This window comes from Medicago sativa, chromosome 7, assembly GCF_051527215.1.
Source record: "Medicago sativa cultivar Bolivia chromosome 7, Bolivia_mono, whole genome shotgun sequence".
Classification (NCBI taxonomy): Eukaryota; Viridiplantae; Streptophyta; class Magnoliopsida; order Fabales; family Fabaceae; genus Medicago; species Medicago sativa.
The window spans coordinates 67222477-67244570 of record NC_140755.1 but is presented as its reverse complement, the minus strand read 5'-3'; the positions used below and the strand labels follow the sequence as shown (position 1 = coordinate 67244570).

The window sequence follows — 22094 nt, the reverse complement described above, 5'->3', positions numbered from 1 at the left end:
CTCATCTTCTTGTTCGACTTTGTCAGCCCATGACTTTTTTGTATCTTCTTCTGGCATAGAGCCTGCTGAAGATGTTGATGAAAAACTTTGTTGTTCATTCAAAGTCTTTTTTGTTGGTTCTTCTGTTATTGTTGTTGTTGCTGTTGGAGCTTCAACATTTATGATCTTGGTTAGACTTTCGATCATTTTAACCATCTCCCCCCTCTCTGAAGAGAGTTGTTTTAGCTTTTGGCTATGAATTTCAATCTGTTCATCTTTTTGCTTTAAGCTATTGTAGAGAACCTTTAGAGCTTGCTCCATTCTCTTGTCAGAGTATCTGCAAAACAATTGTTTTCTGATTTTATTAGTTGAATGTAAGGATAGAATTGTTGGATACGCATTTGCCATCTAACAAGTCTTCCTTGTTTATGATCAACTTTTAAATTGTAGCGCCAAAATCCGCTAGCATAAGTTGAATCTGTTCGTAATAAAAATCTTGATGGAATTAAATCCATTCTCCATTTTTCTAAAACATTTAAACAAGAAAGAGTTTCTTTCTCATTGATATGATATCTTGTTTCAGCATCTTTAAAAGAACCTGAAACATACTTGCATAAGACAAGATCTTTATCCTTAATTCGGATGTTATTGCTTGAATAATCAAGTTTTGAATCAGTTGAAACTGATGTTTTATCTGATCGCCCATTAGGGATATCTGATTTTAACTGTGGGGTTGCGCCCACAATGGTATAGGATTGTTGTGGGGTTTCATCCTCAACATATCCATTGAGATTTAATCCCAATTTTTGTTTACCATTAGGTAGAGCTCTCATGACTCCGGCCCATGTAAACTGATTTGCATCAACATTTACAACCAAAAAATCATTTTCTGTTGGGTTGTATAGTTGTGGTAAAACTTTTAATTTTTCTTTTAAAGATTTTACAGCCTCAGTATCTTTTTGTGTCCATGACCATGGCACTTTTTCAGATATCTTCTTCTGTAAAACTTTTCTATCATTTGCTAAATCTTGGAGAAATCCTTCATTAGCAATATAATTTAAACATCCCAAAAATCTTTGGATTTGTTTTCTATCCACTAATTGATCGGGAAAAAGTAAAATTTTTTCTTGAACATGCGGTGATAAATCGAGTTTTCCTCCTTCTCTTATGATAAGACCAAGGAATTCGATTTCTTGTTTCAAAAGTATTGACTTTTTTCTAGATAGAACAATTCCTCTATCTTTTATTCTGTTTAAAACAGTAGTAACATCTTTGATATGTTGTTCTTTACTTCCTTTAGTAAAGATTAATATGTCATCGATATATACAAAACAAATATGATCAAGACCTTTAAGAGTATTGTCCATAAATCTTTGATATATTGATGGTGCTTGTTTTAAACCAAATGGTAAAACATTCCATTCAAAATGTCCTTCTGGGCAACTGAAAGCTGTTAAAGGTTTAGTTTCTTCTGATAACCTTAACTGCCAATATCCAGATTTTGCATCTAAAGATGAAAACCAATTACATCCTCTTATTTTTTCAAAAACGTAATCTTTTCTTGGTAACTTATATGAGTCACTTATAGTTGCCTCATTAAGTTTTTTATAATTAATCACCATTCGAGCTTTTCCTCTTTTTATCTCATTATGTTTTCTGACATAAAAAGCTGGCGCTGAATGTGGACTAATTGAAGGACTTATTAATCCTTTCTCTAATAGTTCTGTTATTTCTTTTTTAAATTCTTCCTTATCTTCTCCTGAATAAGGGATTTTGTATAGTGCTTTAACTTCCTTTTTAGGATCCTTAAGTTTTATAACAATTAAATCTTGTATTTTATTTATTATAGTATCTAATGGATTTTCAGAACAAACTTGATCTAGATGATGTTCTAGATTTTGTTCAGTTGTTAAGTAAAACTTTCTTTTATCCCACATACATCTAAGTATGTTAAGATTTTCTGAGATTGCCTTTAAAATTTCATTTTTTGTTATAATGTTTGTTGTAACAAATTCACTTTCTTTTGGATTATTGACATCAAACCAATTTAATGTTATAGTGTCAGTTTTTTGAATAAAAGGATTATATAACTTTAAAAAGTTATTTCCTATTATCAAATCTATTCCAGAGTCATGTTCATAAATTGATTTTACATAGAAGTATCTATGTTCAATTTTAATAAAAACATGTTTTAGAACAAACCATATTTGGTGTTTTTTCTTATCAGCAAAGATAATTTCTTTTGGTTTTTGTAGTCTAATCCATCCTTCCTTAATTATGGATTTTCTACCAAAACATAAAGTAGCACCCGTATCAATGTAACCCATAATTTTCTTTTTATTCAGTGTTACCTGGATAAATGTTGCATTAGGATTTCCATTTTTTAAAATTTTTCTACTCATTCTTCAATTTCTTCTTCGGTAGTATATTCAAAAATACTACTTTCGTCAGAATCTATATCTGATTCTATTGGTTCAAAACCTACTTCCCAAATTAATTTCAAGGTTTCTTTTTTAGAATCTTTCTTTTTAGGACATTCATTTGCATAATGTCCTTCTTCATTACACAACCAACATGTGCATGTTTTCTTTCCTTTAGGACATGAATTCTTTTTAGGATATTTTTTATTTCTCCTAAAATATTTTTGTTTATTGAATTTTTTTGGAAATTTCTTTTTCCTTCTATATTCAGAACGATCAATTTTTCTAAAAACTTTTTTCTTTTTCTTTCTTCTAGGTTTACTACAACCATAGTTTCCTACTTTGTTTTGAATTCTATCACAGCAAACATTTATTTTTGCTTCTCTTTTAGCAGTTTTTTCCATGCATTTTTCGGATATCCATTTTCTTAAAGCAGTTATTCTTGTTCCTAGAGTATCGTCTAGTCCTACGATTACTTCTAAGTGTTCTTGGATTATTTTTTCCATTATTGTTCCAACAGATGATGGAAGTTTATTGTAGAATAATCCTAAAAGATTATATTGTAATCTCTTTTGTGGAGATATTGCATAATAGTATTTGCTAAATTCACATATAAATGGTTCAACATAACACATATCACAAATTCTTAGATTAAAGATCCTATGGATGTTTGTATTCATTAGGTCTGCTTCTGCTTCTGGTGCATCAAAGCCTACGAATTCTTTTTTCAGAATTGAATAAACATGATTTATTACTTCTTCGGTTGTTGATGGAAGTTCTGAGTCTGATTGTTCAGACATAAAACTCCAAGCATTACCTATGGTTTTAGTTTTTAAGTAGTTGAAAATACTCTTTGGACTTAGTTTCCCAAGTGTAGGGTCTAATTGGATTGTTACCATGTGATCATGGTACCAACTTCTTAGTTCCTTTTTAGTATCTTCACTACAATCAATGTTTAAAACATTATCTTCTTTGTGACGATTTATTGTAGGTATATATTTAGATGGTATTTGTTTGAATTTTCTTTCATCCATTTTATTTTGAATGATTTGTTGATCAATAAATCTTTCACTATCCTCTTGACGTCCTCTTTTACGTCCCATTTCTGATGACTCTGGTTGCTCATTGGTTTTCACAAGCCCTACTTGTGGTTCTTCTTCCATACTGAAAGAACTTTCTGATCCAAAGTCGTAAACAAACTTGTTTTCATCATCAGATTCTTCGGTTATTTGGTTTTTTCTATTAATGTCTAGGGAAGCCATTAATGTTTGTAATTCATTTAGCTGGTTAGCTATCTCTTCTTCTGTTTCGTCCATATTAGGGTAACGGTGCGAAAAAGTTAATTTCTTTTCCTGATTTTTCAATATTTTCTGAAATTTCTACCATATCTCCCCCTTCTTTTTTGACAAAAGTTTGTAATTCTTCTAGGGTTAGACATTTATCTCTTATGGGTAAGAGTTTTAATAGATCGATCAAATCATCTATTTTAACACAAAGTTTCTCATCTAACAATTTTTGGTTTTCTTCTAAGTTAGATAATTTTTCATTGAGTTTTTCTTCAAACTCTTTTTCTAGTAGAACTTCTACTATTTTATCTAACTGTTTCTGAAGTACTGTTAGATTTTCAAAAATATCTTGTATATTTTCACTTACACCTTTATTAGCCATGTATAAACTTTTGTATTTTAAGGCTTAAAAGATTTGCAAAATTTTCATACTCCCAGTATGTAGTGTAATTATCTTCAAATATTAGGAACCAATATGCCGTTTCTCTTAACCAATTAATTTGGTTTCTCATTCTAATTATATTATTATAATTAGGTTCTAATATAAATGGTTGAGGTATTATTTTTCCAAATGGATTAATAAGACCATCCATGATTTATTTGGCTAGTTTTTGAAGATTTTTTCTTAACGAATCAGCTAATTCTATATTTTCTTTAAAGAGAAAATAATCAAAATCTTCTTTTAGATAATATCGAGCTGTTTCTTCGCACCATTTAATTTGTGCTTTCACCTGAATAATATCTTGATAATTTGGATCTAAAATAAATGGTAGTAAAATCATTTTTCCTTTTGGATTTATTTTATATATTCTTAACCTTCTAAGTCGTTTTTTGTAAAAGCTGGTTTTAAAAGATTTTGTCATGTGTCAAAATTTTATTGGTCAAAGTTACAAAGTTACCAAGTGCCAAAGTCACTGAATCCGCTTCCCAAATCCATGCGTTTTAGTCAGAAATTTTCAGTGAGATATCATGCGGATATTTTCTTTGAAAATATTATTTTTTTTGGTTACTTCTTTAAAAATACAGTACTATGGCCCCGTTTGGATTGGCTTATTTTGAGCTTATGTGGGCTTATCTACTCTCGTAAGCCTTTTTAAAGGTGTTTGGGTAAATAAATAAAAATAGTTTATCGTAGTTTCATAAGCTGCTTATGCCATATTTTAATAAGCCTAAATTTTCAGCTTAGGCCCCGTTTGGATAAACAACTTATATTGATGCTTATGGCATTAGAGCTTATGGCACTAGAGCTTACATCATAAGCTCTTATACTCAATAAGCTATTTACGTTTGGATATGTATACTAAAAAGTACTTACATAAATTGAAGTGTTTGGATGTGACATTACATAAACAATTATTGAAATTTTAAATAATTTTAATTTAACAAAAAAAATCAAAGAATCGAACCACAATTATAAAAAAAAAATTTGATAAAATTAATCAAGTTGTAAAAAACAATATTATAATATATTAATTTTTTTTGAGGGAATAATATAATTAATATAATATATTAATTAATTATATATATATATATATGTATATGTATATATATATATATATATATATATATATATATATAGTATAATCAATATTCGTCCTTAAAAAAATATATAGATATTAAAATACAGTTTGTTACCAAAAAAGATAAGTTAAGTTTGTTTTTTTTTTATTCAGTTTCATTTTATTACGTAACAAAAAAATAATAAAAATCTTCCTTAAAAAAAAAAAACTTAGTTTCGTGTGTTACTTTTTTTTTTTTGACCAAAAGTTACGTGTGTTACTTTAGTAAGATAAGTATATAGCAATTTTGTTACTCATGCACCGCCAAAGATAATAACATTATAATTAAAATATATGTTTTGAAAAAGTGGTTCCAGAGAGAATCGAAGGAGGTTACATAAATTCATAAGCTCCTTGTTAAGCCGGAGGGTAAGCTGAAAATTTAGGCTTATTAAAATATGGCATAAGCAGCTTATGAAACTACGATAAACTATTTTTATTTATTTACCCAAACACCTTTAAAAAGGCTTACGAGAGTAGATAAGCCCACATAAGCTCAAAATAAGCCAATCCAAACGGGGCCTTACCCTCCGGCTTAACAAGGAGCTTATGAATTTATGTAACCTCCTTCGATTCTCTCTGGAACCACTTTTTCAAAACATATATTTTAATTATAATGTTATTATCTTTGACGGTGCATGAGTAACAAAATTGCTATATACTTATCTTACTAAAGTAACACACGTAACTTTTGGTCAAAAAAAAAAAAAAAGTAACACACGAAACTAAGTTTTTTTTTTTTTAAGGAAGATTTTTATTATTTTTTTGTTACGTAATAAAATGAAACTGAATAAAAAAAAAACAACTTAACTTATCTTTTTTGGTAACAAACTGTATTTTAATATCTATATATTTTTTAAGGACGAATATTGATTATACTATATATATATATATATATATATATATATATACATATATATATATATATATAATTAATTAATATATTATATTAATTATATTATTCCCTCAAAAAAAATTAATATATTATAATATTGTTTTTTACAACTTGATTAATTTTATCAAATTTTTTTTTTTATAATTGTGGTTCGATTCTTTGATTTTTTTTGTTAAATTAAAAATATTTAAAATTTCAATAATTGTTTATGTAATGTCACATCCAAACACTTCAATTTATGTAAGTACTTTTTAGTATACATATCCAAACGTAAATAGCTTATTGAGTATAAGAGCTTATGATGTAAGCTCTAGTGCCATAAGCTCTAATGCCATAAGCATCAATATAAGTTGTTTATCCAAACGGGGCATATGTTTGTTTTTCTTTTCATTCTTTTTTCGGATTCTTTTTATTTTATTTTTTTTTGGTTTTCATGATTTTGTATCTTTTTCTAACTTCATAAGTACACACTACATCTAACACACCCTTTTTTTGTGGTGGCCGGGTTTGAACCTCGAACCTTGCATATATTATGCATTGTCCATACCAACAAAGCTATGATCATGAAGACACCTAACACACCCTTTGTAACACCTACAAACGTCCTCAATATTTGTATTTTATGTATTTTTGACATTCAATCTTGCTATTTGATAATAATTGTGGAATAGAAAATCATTATACTATTAATAATTGTGGTTTTGTTGATATTATTATTTTTTTCATTGCCTTTTTATTGGGAATCCATTATTACCCAGGTTCGCCCAGCAGTGTTATGATTTAACTATGTTGGAACAAAATGTGTTTAACAATAAACCTTAAAGAGTTTTGATGATAACAAGGTATTAAAAATTGTAAATTGGATTAGCTAATATTTGTTCAAGTGTACAGGACCATAATTATAAAGTTACATCATCATTGGTTCTGAATGAGCAAATAAAGAGCTATGGAAACAACAAAAATTTGAAGCTTGGACGCTTCTGAAGGCAACTTGCTCCTGAAGAAAAAGCGCTCCTGAAGTCAAGCTGCTCCTGAAGAAATAGCGCTCCTGAAGTAAGCTGCTCCTGAAGAATAGTGCTCCTGAAGACAAGAGGTCCAGAAGTCACATCATCAGAAGCTGCAGAAGTCATCTCATCAGAAGCTGAAGTCATCTCATCAGAAGCTGCCTCATCAGAAGCCATTTCACCAGAAGCTGAATATCAACTGGATTTGCAAAGAATCAAGAATTGAAGAATCATCAATGCAAAAGCTGTCTATTGGATTCGAAAACACAAACAAAGGATTAGTGGAGCTTGCAACGGTCATTTCAAAGGTGTTTGAAGGTGTGTGTTTGCAATTTGGACGAAAGCGTTGACATTGTACTTTGTACGAATTGTACAACCACGTTCTCCACTACTCTGTTTTGTGTCTGCACTTCAAGACAAGAAAACAGCTCCAGAATACGGTCTCGCCTGCATAGATGTTCCTTTGGATAAGGAATGGATTTCAAATTTGTTCTTCATAGGACAACAACCAAATCAGGCAAAAGATCATTGGTGAAAGATCAAGCTTCAACAACGACTCTTTGGTGTGCTGGCAATTTCACAACGTCTCTTTCACACCTCTATATAAAGGAGTGAAGACCTAGAGAATTGGTAATGCAAGAACGCTGAACGAAAGACTCACAAGATTTTCACAAGTACCAAACCTCTGCTGAAATTGTTCTGCATTCACTTAGAATTTCTGTGTCTCAAAGTCATATCTTAGAAATTCTTAAGTCCATTGAGTCTGTATCTGATTTGTATTGTGAGCACCTCTGATTGTATATCAAGTGTTCAACCTTAAACAATTTTCTGTGTAATTTTGTTTAGTTAGGAAGTCTCTTGCAGTTGTGCTTGAGCAGGAAGTCTCTTGATTGTGTTCTTGAGCAAAGGAAGTCTCTTGCTTGTGTGCTTGAGCATTGGAAGTCTCTTGCTTGTGTGCTTGAGCATTTGTAATCAGATATTACTCATAGTGAAATCTCCTTGGAAGTGCAAGGGGGACTGGACTACTTCCGGATTGTGGAAGGAACCAGTATAATTGCTTTGTGTCGTTCTTCTTCTCTCTCTCTGTTTTATTCCGCTGCATTTAGATTCTGATCATCACTTCAGAAGCTGTCTCACTTAGCTTCTGATCAGTGTATTCAGTTATTTAGAGAAACGAAGAATTTTTCAAAACACAATTCAACCCCCCTTCTTGTGTTTTTCTCACCTTCAATTGGTATCTAGAGCCTTGGTCTGTTGTGTATCACTTAACCGTGCAACAGTCAAAGATCTGAGAAAAACATGACTACTCCTCCTCCTGATGGTGATACTAGCTATAAAAATGTCTCACATGATTATAGTGATAGTAAGAAAACCAGTGTTGGAAAAGTTCCAAAGTTCAATGGAGATGCTGAAGAGTTCTCTTGGTGGAAGACCAATTTTTACAGTTACATCATGAGCCTACACTACTAAAAAAAAGTCATTTTCAAACGGAATTTCAGACGGATTTGGGACGGAATTTACGGAAACTTCCCACGGATTTCGGACGAAAATCCGTTTTCGGACGGAATTCGGACGGATAGGGCGCTGTCCGAAACAACCGCGTCGCAAATTGTATTTTCGTCCCAAATTCCGTCCGAAATATATTTCAGACGGATTTCTGACGGTTTTCACACAAACACGTTGGACTAAACTTCAAACGGATTTGGGACGGAATTTAATTAAATTTCCTACAGATTTCGGACGGATTTAATTTAAATTTTAAAACGAATTTCGGATGGATTTAATTTGCTTTACAAAATTTCCATGCTTTTCGGACGTGGTTATAATTTTTTTTATATTACAGAATTGCCACAATTTATATTCAATAATACATACTAAATCAAATAAAAATAAATAGTAACTCAAGAGTAAACAAATGGCCATTGCCTGAAACAAAATTATATAAATTAGATTCATACAAGTGCTCAATGTTCTAACACAATAACATGACTAAATTGTTCATTAGTCAGTGCTCAACAATAAAAGCAACACAATCAATTGCAGTAGCAGGGATAGGGGAAGTGATTTTGGTCTCAAACTATTACACATAATTGTTTTTCCCACCTCTAGCGTTTCAGTAATAAGTGTGTCAACACCAAGACAGGTTATATCAGATCCATCCTGCAACACCAGCAGCATGTTTCAGTTACCAAATTCATCGAAACATTAAAAACATTCATCAAATTTTTCTGAGATGTCAAAGCACTTTATGCCATCAATATTAGGATTGTTGATAACTGCCTTCAATAGAGCGTGCTCAATCTCTTTTCATGCCATATCAGCAGCGTGAACGATTCTGTTATGTGAATGACCTCCCTCCCTCGCTAGATGCAAGTTACCATCTTCCCCATGATCAAATGATGCGCCCATAGCAATCAATTCTCTGACTCGGTCTGGTCCTTCAGTACAAACAACCTGAAAAAGTTACAAAAGTTAATGCAATGGTCAAAGCTGTAGTAATAGAAACTAGCCGTGTTGCCAATTGCGGATCACAGAAAATAAAGGTTCGTTCAAATTCTATCACACTGCAGCATCGTAGTGCCACTATAGCCACATTTTGTATTAAATCACTATAACCAAAATGGATGTCATACACTCTAGTGCAGAAAGGTAAAATTACATATGAGATCACCTCTACTCTCATCATTCCTTGATCAAAATCTTGTAAACATATACTGAGAATACTATGAAAGATCTTTTTGTAAGTATCTTTTGATAGACACATCAGAAATGCGTGCAGTTTTTCTACAACTTTGTCCCTTGTAGTCTGTCACTTTGTAATGCAATGTGCCCCTTCCAGCAGGACATACAAATATACCCAATTAGGGGACTAATTGTAACCATCACAGTGAGTATAGACAGAAAAGGAGCGTAAAATATAATACACCACAATACCAAGAAAATAAAATAAAAAGAAGTAATTTTCTTTATTTTAAACAATTACAAGTTAGATCATTACAAGTTAGACCATCTACTAAAGCATTCAAGAAAAAAGAAACAAACTAACTGTTGTTCACATACCACATAAGTCATTCACTTTCTTCGCCATATCTTTTATCTCCTTCTCCACTTTTTTTATGCTTGTGGAATAAGGTCCCAAACCCTACATAAAGTAAAACGAAATCACAGATCCGAAAAAAGTTATCAAGCTAACAACTAAGAAACCTAGCAGTGAAAGTCATGGATCAACAAATGAGCAAATCATCTCCAAAAATATCACTTGCTTTCTATATTACAGAGCAAATAGACTCCAAAATCACATCATCAACCCTAAATGCATAGTTACACAAACTAGTAGCACCTCACCTCAGTAATTCTTGGTTAAAGATATTGATTGGGTACACTCAACTTTTGTCAAACCATATAAAAAGTTTAAACTTTACCTAACATCATGACGTACACAATCTATGCATCTACATCATACTAACATTGATATATTAACAATTATCCACATATAGTTCACAGCTACTACAAGCACCAATTTATACAAACCCAATCAAAATCTGAAAAGAGGGTCAATTAAAAGGAAACTAATTTCTTTCTTTTGAGTATACCTTCAACGTTATAGAATTTTAAAACCCACAAAAAAAGCAGATTTTTAACTAACCCTAGATCCATAATCATCAAATTTTTCAATGAACACTAAAGGGGTTAAAGCATAGTTGGAATTCAATGTTATAAAGCATACAATAGAGTAAACGCTAGTGAAACATTAAGCGATTGTTACAAAAAACGAGATCGGTGAAGCTAAAACAGAGAAAATGGAAATTAGGGTTTTAGAGAGAGACAGAGAGAGAGGATTACGTAGGTTTTGAGGAGAGCGATATCATCCTCTTCAAGGGGGTGAGTTCTTCTCTTCCTTGAGCTCATCTTCATTGTGAATCATCCATTCACAATGACTCGATTCTATGTCCAAACATCACACGATGGGGTCTGTGGGGGGAGCTGTTTGAGAATAAGTAGATCTCTGTGAATTTGGTGAAGAGAAGTAGAGAAATTGATCGAAAAGCTTTGGAAGTAGCTGCTGATTGAAGAGATCTGAAACTGGTTTTTGAAAAGAACTTTTTGTGAAATTGATTTTAGGGTTAAGGTTAAGAAAGAAATTGGAGAGAAAGGGGGAAAATTTTATAACACAGGCGGCATATGAAAACAATTTCCCAATTAAAAATAAAATAAAAACCATCAAATATTGGCCGTCCGAAATCTGTCTCAATGTTTCCCACGGTTTTGGGACAAATTTGTTTTTTTAACGAAATTCGTGCGAAATCTGTGGGAAAGTATCTTGTTTGAACAGGTCTAAAAAGATTCACACGATTTTGGGACGGATTTGGGACGAAAATTCCGCTCCTTAAAAACTGTCCCAAATCTGTCCGAAAAGTTAAGACAAAATCTTATCCGTCCGAAAATTCCGTCCGAAAACATTGTTTTTTTAGTAGTGCTAGATGAAGAATTGTGGGATATTCTGGAAGACGGCGTTGGTGGTTTAGTCCTTGATGAAGAAGGAGCTGCTGTGGATAGAAAGAAACATACTCCAGAACTGAGGAAACTTTACAAGAAGCATCATATTATCAGAGGAGCTCTTGTCACTGCCATACCCAAAGCAGAATACATGAAGATGAGTGACAAATCCACTGCTAAAGCTATGTTTGCTTCTCTCTGTTCAAATTATGAAGGGAGCAAGAAGGTCAAAGAAGCAAAGGCTCTCCTGCTTGTACATCAGTATGAGTTATTCAAAATGAAGGATGATGAAACTATTGAGGAGATGTACTCAAGGTTTCAAACCTTAGTTTCTGGTCTACAGATTCTAAAGAAGAGCTATGTTGCTTCTGATCATGTAAGCAAGATTCTCAGAAGCTTACCTGCCAGATGGAGACCGAAGGTGACTGCCATTGAGGAAGCTAAAGATTTAAACACTTTAAGTGTCGAAGATCTTGTTAGTTCTCTCAAAGTTCATGAGTTAAGTCTTAATGAACATGAGTCTACTAAGAAGAGTAAATCAATAGCTCTTCCATCCAAAGGCAAGTCATCAAAAGCTCTCAAAGTGGTTGAATCTGAAGAGGAAGAACAGTCAAGTTCAGATTCTGAACCAGATGCTGCAGAAATGGCCATGCTCTCAAACAGACTTCAATATCTGGCCAAGAAGAACAGAAAGTTTCTCTTCAGAAGGGGTAACTCCAGAAGCTCAAGGAAAGAAGATCAGAAGGGATGCTTCAACTGTAAGAAGCCAGGTCACTTCATTGCTGAATGCCCTGATCTTCAAAGAGAAAAGTCAAAGGACAAGTCAAAGAGGTCTACATTCAAACCAAGCAAATTCAAGAAGCAGATTAAGCAGAGTTTAATGGCAACCTGGGATGATTTGGGTAGTGAATCTGGATCTGATAAAGAGGAAGCTGATGAAGATGCAAAGGTAGCTGTTGGGTTGGTAGCAACAGCAACTTCAGAAGCTGGATCAGATTCAGACTCAGAAGATGAAAATGAGGTATATTCCAAAATTCCCAGAGATGAACTTGTTGAGTCACTTAAAGAACTTCTTACACATTTTGAAGTAAGAACCAATGAGTTGAAGGATTTAAAAGAAAAATATGCTGATTTGGTACAACAGCAAAAATCAACTTTATTGGATCTGAAAGCTTCTGAACAAGGACTTAGGGGCTTTGACTTCATGTGTAAAACATATGAAGATCAGCTCAGGTTCTTATGTCAGAAGCTACAAGAAAAGTGTAATGAAAAACCTTTAAGTAACCATGAAATTGCTCTTGAAGATTTTATTATATCTGGCATTGACAGAAGCAGAGTGGCTTCTATGATTTATAGCATTTACAAGAACAATGGCAGAGGAATTGGTTTTCCAGAAGTGAAACTGGAGAAAACCAATCTAAAGTCTTGTTGTGAATGCATCAAGGAAGGTCTGAAAACATTCTTTGTACCAGAAGGGGCTGAGTTGGAAACTGTTGTTCAATCAGAACCTGAAGCTTCTAGTTTTAAGGCTAAGATTACTTCAAAGCCAAAGAACTCTAAGTCAAAGGCTATGATCAAATCTGATTCCAAAACTTCAAAGGTTAGGATCCTGAAAAGATCAGAACCTATTCCTCAGAGTCTGGTGAAACCAAAATCTGGGGTTCTGAAGTCTAAGTTTCAGAAGAAGACAGTTACTGCTTCTGAAGTACCAAAACCTAAGGTGATGGTTAATCAGAAGCAACCCAACTCACAGCACAAGGTACAAGAAGTGAAGAGTAAAGCCTTAAGTACTAACCTTCCAGGACCCATAGAACAATGGGTACCTAAATCTAAAAATGTCAATGATGCAGGTATGTCTAAGAGCAGTGCCAAAGCAAAGATCATGGTACCTAGACAGCGGTTGCTCAAGACACATGACAGGAGACAAGTCCATGTTCCTCAGCCTAACAATGAAAGAGGGAGGAAATGTGAAATTTGGAGGCAACCAGTCAGGCAGGATCATAGGTACAGGAACTATTGGTAATTCCTCTACCTCAATTAATAATGTATGGTTGGTAGATGGTCTTGAACATAACCTTTTGAGCATAAGTCAATTTTGTGATAATGGTTATGATGTGCTTTTTGAAAAACCCAACTGTACAGTAATCAACAAGAAAGACAAATCCATTGTGTTCAAGGGAAAGAGAGTTGACAATGTCTATAAAATCAATTTTTCTGAACTAGCTGATCAGAAGGTGATTTGCCTACTATCAGTGAATGATAAGAAATGGATGTGGCACAGAAGGTTGGGACATGCTAACTGGAGGTTAATCTCTAAGCTTAGTAAGTTACAACTTGTGAAAGGGCTACCAGACATTGACTATCATTCAGATGCACTTTGTGGTGCATGTCAGAGAGGGAAAATTGTGAAATCATCTTTTCAAACCAAAGACATTGTCTCAACCTCAAGACCTTTAGAATTACTCCATATTGATTTATTTGGACCAGTGAGTACTGCATCCTTATATGGAAGTAGATATGGATTAGTCATTGTTGATGATTACAGCAGATGGACTTGGGTGAAATTCATAAAGAGTAAAGATGTTGCGTGTGATGTATTCAGTAGCTTCTGCACTCAAATTCAATCTGAAAAAGAATCAAAAATTTTGAAAGTCAGAAGTGATCATGGTGGAGAATTTGAAAATGAGCCATTTGAAGCTTTTTGTGAAAAACATGGAATTTTCCATGAATTCTCTTCTCCTAGAACACCACAACAAAATGGAGTTGTAGAGAGAAAGAATAGAACTTTACAAGAAATGGCCAGAACCATGATTCATGAAAACAATTTACCAAAACATTTTTGGGCAGAAGCAGTGAATACAGCATGCTATGTTCAAAACAGGATCTATATTAGACCTATTTTGGAGAAAACAGCATATGAACTCTTTAAAGGAAGAAAACCCAATATCTCTTACTTTCATCAATTTGGATGTACTTGTTACATTCTGAACAACAAGCTCTACCTAAAGAAATTTGATGCCAAGGCCCAAAGAGGAATCTTTTTAGGTTACTCTGAAAGGTCAAAGGCATACAGAGTGTATAATTCAGAAACACTCTGTGTTGAAGAATCTATGCACGTTAAATTTGATGACAAGGAGCTTGAAGATAAAACTTCAAAGCAGGGTGAAAGTTTTGCAGAGATACAGGTTCCTGAAGCTACTCCAGAACCTGATCAGATAGCTGAGTCTGAAGATAGTCCAGAAGCTGAACCCACATCAGAAGCGCAAGATGAAACTGCTTCTGATGAAGCACAAGATGGCTCACATCAAGAAGATCCTCCCAGAAACACATTCAAACACAAGTCTTCACATCCTGAGGAGCTAATCATTGGAAACAAAGATAGTCCAAGAAGAACAAGATCACATTTCAGACAAGAAGAGTCAATGATTGGACTAATCTCAATGATTGAACCTACAACAGTTGATGAAGCACTTTCAGATGATGGATGGATCCTAGCTATGCAAGAAGAGTTGAATCAATTTCAAAGAAATGATGTGTGGGATCTGGTACCCAAACCTCAGCACAAGAACATTATTGGAACAAAATGGGTATTCAGAAACAAGCTGAATGAGCAAGGTGAAGTAACAAGAAACAAAGCCAGACTTGTTGCACAAGGGTATAGTCAACAAGAAGGCATTGATTACACTGAAACGTTTGCTCCAGTTGCAAGATTGGAAGCAATCAGGTTACTTCTTTCCTATGCAGTTAATCATGGCATAATATTATATCAGATGGATGTCAAGAGTGCATTTCTCAATGGTGTCATAGAAGAAGAAGTGTATGTTAAGCAACCTCCTGGATTTGAGGATATTAAATATCCTGACCATGTTTTTAAATTGAAGAAATCACTATATGGCTTGAAACAAGCTCCCAGAGCTTGGTATGATAGACTAAGTAATTTCTTAATCAAAAATGATTTTAAGAGAGGACAGGTTGACACTACACTCTTCAGAAGGACCCTTGGGAAAGATATTCTTGTTGTGCAAATATATGTTGATGATATAATATTTGGTTCTTCTAATGCATCTCTTTGCAAGGAATTTTCTGAGTTAATGCAGGATGAATTTGAAATGAGCATGATGGGAGAGCTGAAGTTCTTCCTTGGCATTCAAATCAATCAATGCAAAGATGGAGTCTATGTTCATCAATCAAAGTACACAAAGGAGCTTCTGAAGAAGTTCAAACTTGAAGATTGTAAAGTGATGAACACTCCAATGCATCCTACGTGCAACCTGAGCAAAGAAGATGAAGGAGCTAAAGTAGATCAGAAGCTGTATAGAGGTATGATTGGTTCTTTGTTATACCTCACTGCATCTAGGCCAGATATTTTATTCAGTGTATGCTTGTGTGCAAGATTCCAATCAGATCCTAGAGAATCTCATATGACTGCTGTCAAGAGAATCTTCAGGTATTTGAAGGGAACAACTAATCTTGGACTCCTTTATAGGAAATCCTTAGATTATAAGCTAATTGGACTCTGTGATGCTGATTATGCTGGTGATAGGATTGAAAGAAAATCAACCAGTGGCAATTGTCAATTTCTGGGTGATAATCTTATATCCTGGGCTAGCAAAAGACAAACAACTATTGCTATGTCTACAGCAGAAGCAGAATACATTTCAGCTGCAAGTTGTTGTACACAACTACTTTGGATGAAACATCAGTTGGAAGATTATCAGATAACTGCTAACAGTATTCCCATTTATTGTGATAATACTGCTGCTATTTGTTTGTCTAAAAATCCAATCTTGCATTCAAGAGCTAAGCACATTGAAATCAAACACCACTTTATCAGAGATTATGTTCAAAAAGGAATTTTAGATATACAATTCATTGATACTGAAAATCAATGGGCTGATATATTTACTAAGCCTTTAACTGTTGAAAGATTTGATTTTATAAAGAAAAATTTGAACATGCACTTCGTGTCTGATTAAATGTTTGCTTGCTCCTGAATAGGATTTTAGGTTCTGAAGTTAGTTCAGAAGCGGTAGTCCATCAGAAGCTCTTTATTGAGGTTCTGAGGAAAACTCGCTTCTGATGATGACATCAGCATCTGAAGTCCAGAAGCTGGATTTGTTGCTTCTGAATAGTTGAATTAGTGGAAACGTTGGGAGTTACTTGTTAAAGTAACTTCTGGCCCACTAACTTGGTAGTTACTCTGTGAACTTCTTACGTGGCCTGTATGTGTTGGTGTATAACTAAAAGGGCAATGATGATTTAAAAGCTTTGAAAGTACTTTTCACGCGCCCCCAATTTTGTCATTAATGTTATGTTTGTTTGTCTCTTTTGAATTGCAATCGTTTTACTTTTAACACTTTGTCAATTCACACACTACTCACTCACAACAAACACATTTGCTCTCAAACCGTTTGCGAAGTAAGCGCATTCTCTCAACCTTAGAACCCTAAAAATCTTCATCTTCTTCAAATCTTCGTCAATCATCAAATGGCATCATCAAGCTCAAAAGTTTCAGAATCTACTTCAAACAAGCAAAGCGTATCAGAATCTGGGTCCATCTACAAAGAAAAGACTATGGATATTCCATGGGAATCCTTGATAGTCCAAATAGAGTCACCAGTGGATTTTACTTCACTCAAGAAGTACGAAGTAAACATGGAAGGATTAATAGAAACACAGGAGTTGTCTGAGTATTTCAAGATGCTAAATGGGCCAACATATGTGAACTTGGTCAAGGACTTTTGGTTAAAAGCTGAAGTGTACAATGAAAAGCCTGCAAAAGTCGTAAGCAAACAAGCGGGGTCAAAGAAAGGGAAAATGGTCATGGATATGAATCCTACATCATTTGATAGCTTAGAAATAAGGTCTGAAGTGATGGGCATTCCTATAACCATCACTGAGGACGTTATAGCTAAAGCTTGTAGGATGGATGCAGAGGGAAGATTCCAAGAAATAGTCAGGAAGGAAGATGTCCTGCTACAAGGTTACTACAACACTCTTTTGGGTGGGAAGAAAGATGCAAAGCCTTCTGAAATGGAGATTCACAACAGGATGTTGGTGAAATTCAGTAATGATTGCTTCTTTCAAAGAGCAGGAGGATCTGACCAACCCAACAATCAACAGAAGCTAGCAATTTACTTCATGGCTATTTTGGAAAAGATAAACTTCCCAAGATATGTAATGGATCATCTCTGCTGGGCCATAAATGAAAGCACTATCAGAGGAAGAAAACAAGTACCCTATGGAAGATTGCTGTCTGAAATCTTTTATCAAGGAAGGGTGCTGGAGTTCTTAAAAAGGACAAGGAGTGCTTCTGATAGATGTTTCGAAGTCTCTACTGCTGAAAGGACTATCAGTAGCAGGAGCTTATGCTCTATGAAGTTCATCAAAGAAGCCCCTAAAGATGAAAAGTGGTTAGAGATGACAACTGCTGAAACTGAGATAATCAGGGACTTTCCTCCCATCTTTAAGGAAAGTGACTCTGATTTCCTAGTTCAATCAGTAGCTGAGTATGTCCTGGAAGAAGATGCAAGCACTCAGGAGGAAGCTGTTCCTGCTAAAGTAAAGAAGGTAAAGAGTGCCACTGCATCAGAAGCAATTACTGATAAGGGCAAGCAAAAGAAGGATGTCAAAAGAAAGAGGGGGAAAGCTGAAACAGTTTATCACAAGGAAAAACTGGATGAAGCTTTGGATGAAATAGAAAAGGAGGAAGTTGAGCCCAAGCTGAAGAAGAAAAAGGCACCTGTTGATATAAAAAGCTCTATGGTTGAGCTGACTCCTGCCAAGGCCAGAATGGCTAAGGAATTTGCTGCTTTTAAGTTATCAGAGTTACAGGAGAAGAAGAGAATAAGGGCTGCTTCTATTCCTGAGAAAAGAGTGACTTCTGAAGAAGTCAAGGAAGTGGCTGTTAAAGCTTCAGAAGCGGTTCTGAAAGCACCTAGTGCTACCACTTCTGTAGCTGGCTCTTCAGTCAAGGTATGTCAGATTCCAGTCACCTCTACCCCCATTTCACCCCTTTCACCACAAGCAACTGAGCAAGAAGAAGACACTTCTGTCTTAGACAGTCTTGCTCTCCACTACTCAGGTGAGTTACCTTTAGACAAATCTACTTCAGAAAAGGCCTCTGAAACAACTCCAGAAGCAACTGCTTCTGAAAATGTTGTTTCAGAAAACCCTCATCAACAAACACCTGAACCACAAAAACCCACAACACCCCCACAATCACCAATAGCCATCACTGACCCCCGACTCAACACTCAAACAACAACCTCACCACAACAACCACCATCTGAAACTGAATTTCAACCTTTACCTGAACACTCTCCTGAACCAACTCCCATGGATGTTGACATATCTCTAGTCAATGTTCAAGCCTCAACCTCCACCACACACATTGATTCTGACCAGCCCTCATCTTCTAACACACAAACACACCTTACCATTCCAGTTCCTAACCCTATTCAAGACTTAGAAATCAGTGATTCTGATCTTGAAATCCTTGAACATCCACCCACAAACATCCTGGAATCTGGATATATCAATTCTGAGCTTCTGACAATCTTGAGTCAGATGCACAATCTGGTGGATCAAAGAAGGACGATTGATCTCACAGGTGCATATGAAGACTCCTGGGTATCTCTTCAGAACCAGGCAGCTGGGGTTATTGAAGAAATCAAGGCTAAATGCATCAGAGTCAAGCAAGCTTCAGTCAGAAGGCTAATGGAAAATCTGAATCAGAGTCTTAGAGTAAGAAGTTCTACACTGCTCTTGGCAAACCAGCCTTTCTTCTTTGAAACGGATTACTTGACCAGAGAAGCAAGGCTGTGTAAGCTTCTGAAGAAACAGATGGCACAGCAGCAGCAAGAAGCTAGAGAAAGGGAACAAGCTCTTCTTCAGAGGCAACAACAACTTGAAGAATTGTTGAAGAAGAAGATTGAAGAAATGGAAGAGATGAAGAAACAACAACAAACCAACCCTTAGTTGCACACCCTTGTGTTTTTCTTTGTTTGTTGTTTGTTTTATTTTCTTAGTCCTTGCTTCTGAAATCATCTTGTCTTATTTCTCTTGCTTCTGAATGCTTACTGATTCTGACTGTTTAGCTGCCTCTGACAATTGAATATACATGATTTTTGCTCTGATTTATTTAGTTCATTGCTTAGTATACTCTCTCACGTTTGAGTTTTTCTCATATCTTTTTGTCTTTTGTGCTTAGATTTATTTTAATTTTTTTTGATAATGACAAAAGGGGGAGTATATGTGACAAGTATTTAAAGGCTCTGAGCCCCATTAATGGCATTTGAAATTTTTGAAAAACTTCTATCTTTTTACCTTATTGGTATAAGCTTAATGAACGAAGGAGTATCAAAATTCAAGTAAAGTTAATTGAACCATTCTTCTTATCTATAAGTAAATTCTTTCAATGATTCAATTTTGCTTTTAAGCTCTGATAATAATTATTGCGCAAAATGAATTTAATTAACCTGGATAGAACTTAGGGGGAGCTTACAAACCTCACCTTAAAGACTGTCAGACTCAGGGGGAGTTTGAGCTTACAAACCTCAGATTCTGAGCTTACAAACCTCATCAAAAATTTTAAATACTGTTGTTTGTCATCATCAAAAAGGGGGAGATTGTTGGAACAAAATGTGTTTAACAATAAACCTTAAAGAGTTTTGATGATAACAAGGTATTAAAAATTGTAAATTGGATTAGCTAATATTTGTTCAAGTGTACAGGACCATAATTATAAAGTTACATCATCATTGGTTCTGAATGAGCAAATAAAGAGCTATGGAAACAACAAAAATTTGAAGCTTGGACGCTCCTGAAGGCAACTTGCTCCTGAAGAAAAAGCGCTCCTGAAGTCAAGCTGCTCCTGAAGAAATAGCGCTCCTGAAGTAAGCTGCTCCTGAAGAATAGTGCTCCTGAAGACAAGAGGTCCAGAAGTCACATCATCAGAAGCTGCAGAAGTCATCTCATCAGAAGCTGAAGTCATCTCATCAGAAGCTGCCTCATCAGAAGCCATTTCACCAGAAGCTGAATATCAACTGGATTTGCAAAGAATCAAGAATTGAAGAATCATCAATGCAAAAGCTGTCTATTGGATTCGAAAACACAAACAAAGGATTAGTGGAGCTTGCAACGGTCATTTCAAAGGTGTTTGAAGGTGTGTGTTTGCAATTTGGACGAAAGCGTTGACATTGTACTTTGTACGAATTGTACAACCACGTTCTCCACTACTCTGTTTTGTGTCTGCACTTCAAGACAAGAAAACAGCTCCAGAATACGGTCTCGCCTGCATAGATGTTCCTTTGGATAAGGAATGGATTTCAAATTTGTTCTTCATAGGACAACAACCAAATCAGGCAAAAGATCATTGGTGAAAGATCAAGCTTCAACAACGACTCTTTGGTGTGCTGGCAATTTCACAACGTCTCTTTCACACCTCTATATAAAGGAGTGAAGACCTAGAGAATTGGTAATGCAAGAACGCTGAACGAAAGACTCACAAGATTTTCACAAGTACCAAACCTCTGCTGAAATTGTTCTGCATTCACTTAGAATTTCTGTGTCTCAAAGTCATATCTTAGAAATTCTTAAGTCCATTGAGTCTGTATCTGATTTGTATTGTGAGCACCTCTGATTGTATATCAAGTGTTCAACCTTAAACAATTTTCTGTGTAATTTTGTTTAGTTAGGAAGTCTCTTGCAGTTGTGCTTGAGCAGGAAGTCTCTTGATTGTGTTCTTGAGCAAAGGAAGTCTCTTGCTTGTGTGCTTGAGCATTGGAAGTCTCTTGCTTGTGTGCTTGAGCATTTGTAATCAGATATTACTCATAGTGAAATCTCCTTGGAAGTGCAAGGGGGACTGGACTACTTCCGGATTGTGGAAGGAACCAGTATAATTGCTTTGTGTCGTTCTTCTTCTCTCTCTCTGTTTTATTCCGCTGCATTTAGATTCTGATCATCACTTCAGAAGCTGTCTCACTTAGCTTCTGATCAGTGTATTCAGTTATTTAGAGAAACGAAGAATTTTTCAAAACACAATTCAACCCCCCTTCTTGTGTTTTTCTCACCTTCAAACTAAACACTCAAGATTACTTAAACAATAAAAACAATAAGATAATAAGATAACAAACCTGTGAAACGATGGAAACCAGTAGAAAGACAAATCATGAGTATTCAGTTAAAATTAATGACACTGTAGGGAAAATTTGGGCAAAGATGGAAATCCAGTGGAAAGGCAAATTATATTCTATGTTATTGTGTCTTTGTGCTCACTATGTTTGGGTAATGTTTTTCAGGTTTAGCTCAACATTGGAAAGTTGAAAACATCGACAGTTAAATGTAGAGCTCCTTAACACGAGTCTTCCTCGAACCACATCGTATTGGGAGAGGTCTGATACCACTTGTAACATCTCAGACTGCTTTTAGGATTGTCGACTGACCCACAAATC

General features: G+C 34.8%; 1 long non-coding RNA gene across 1 annotated transcript; it reads right to left on the bottom strand.

Annotated features, from left to right (window-relative positions):
• Positions 1 to 9051: 9051 nt before the first annotated feature.
• On the bottom strand, positions 9052 to 10012 carry LOC146907894 (uncharacterized). Its single transcript, XR_015019091.1, has 2 exons — positions 9815 to 10012; positions 9052 to 9597 (listed from the first exon to the last, which is right to left on the bottom strand). It is a non-coding gene; the product is annotated as an uncharacterized LOC146907894 (long non-coding RNA).
• Between the last annotated feature and the right edge of the window lie 12082 nt (positions 10013 to 22094).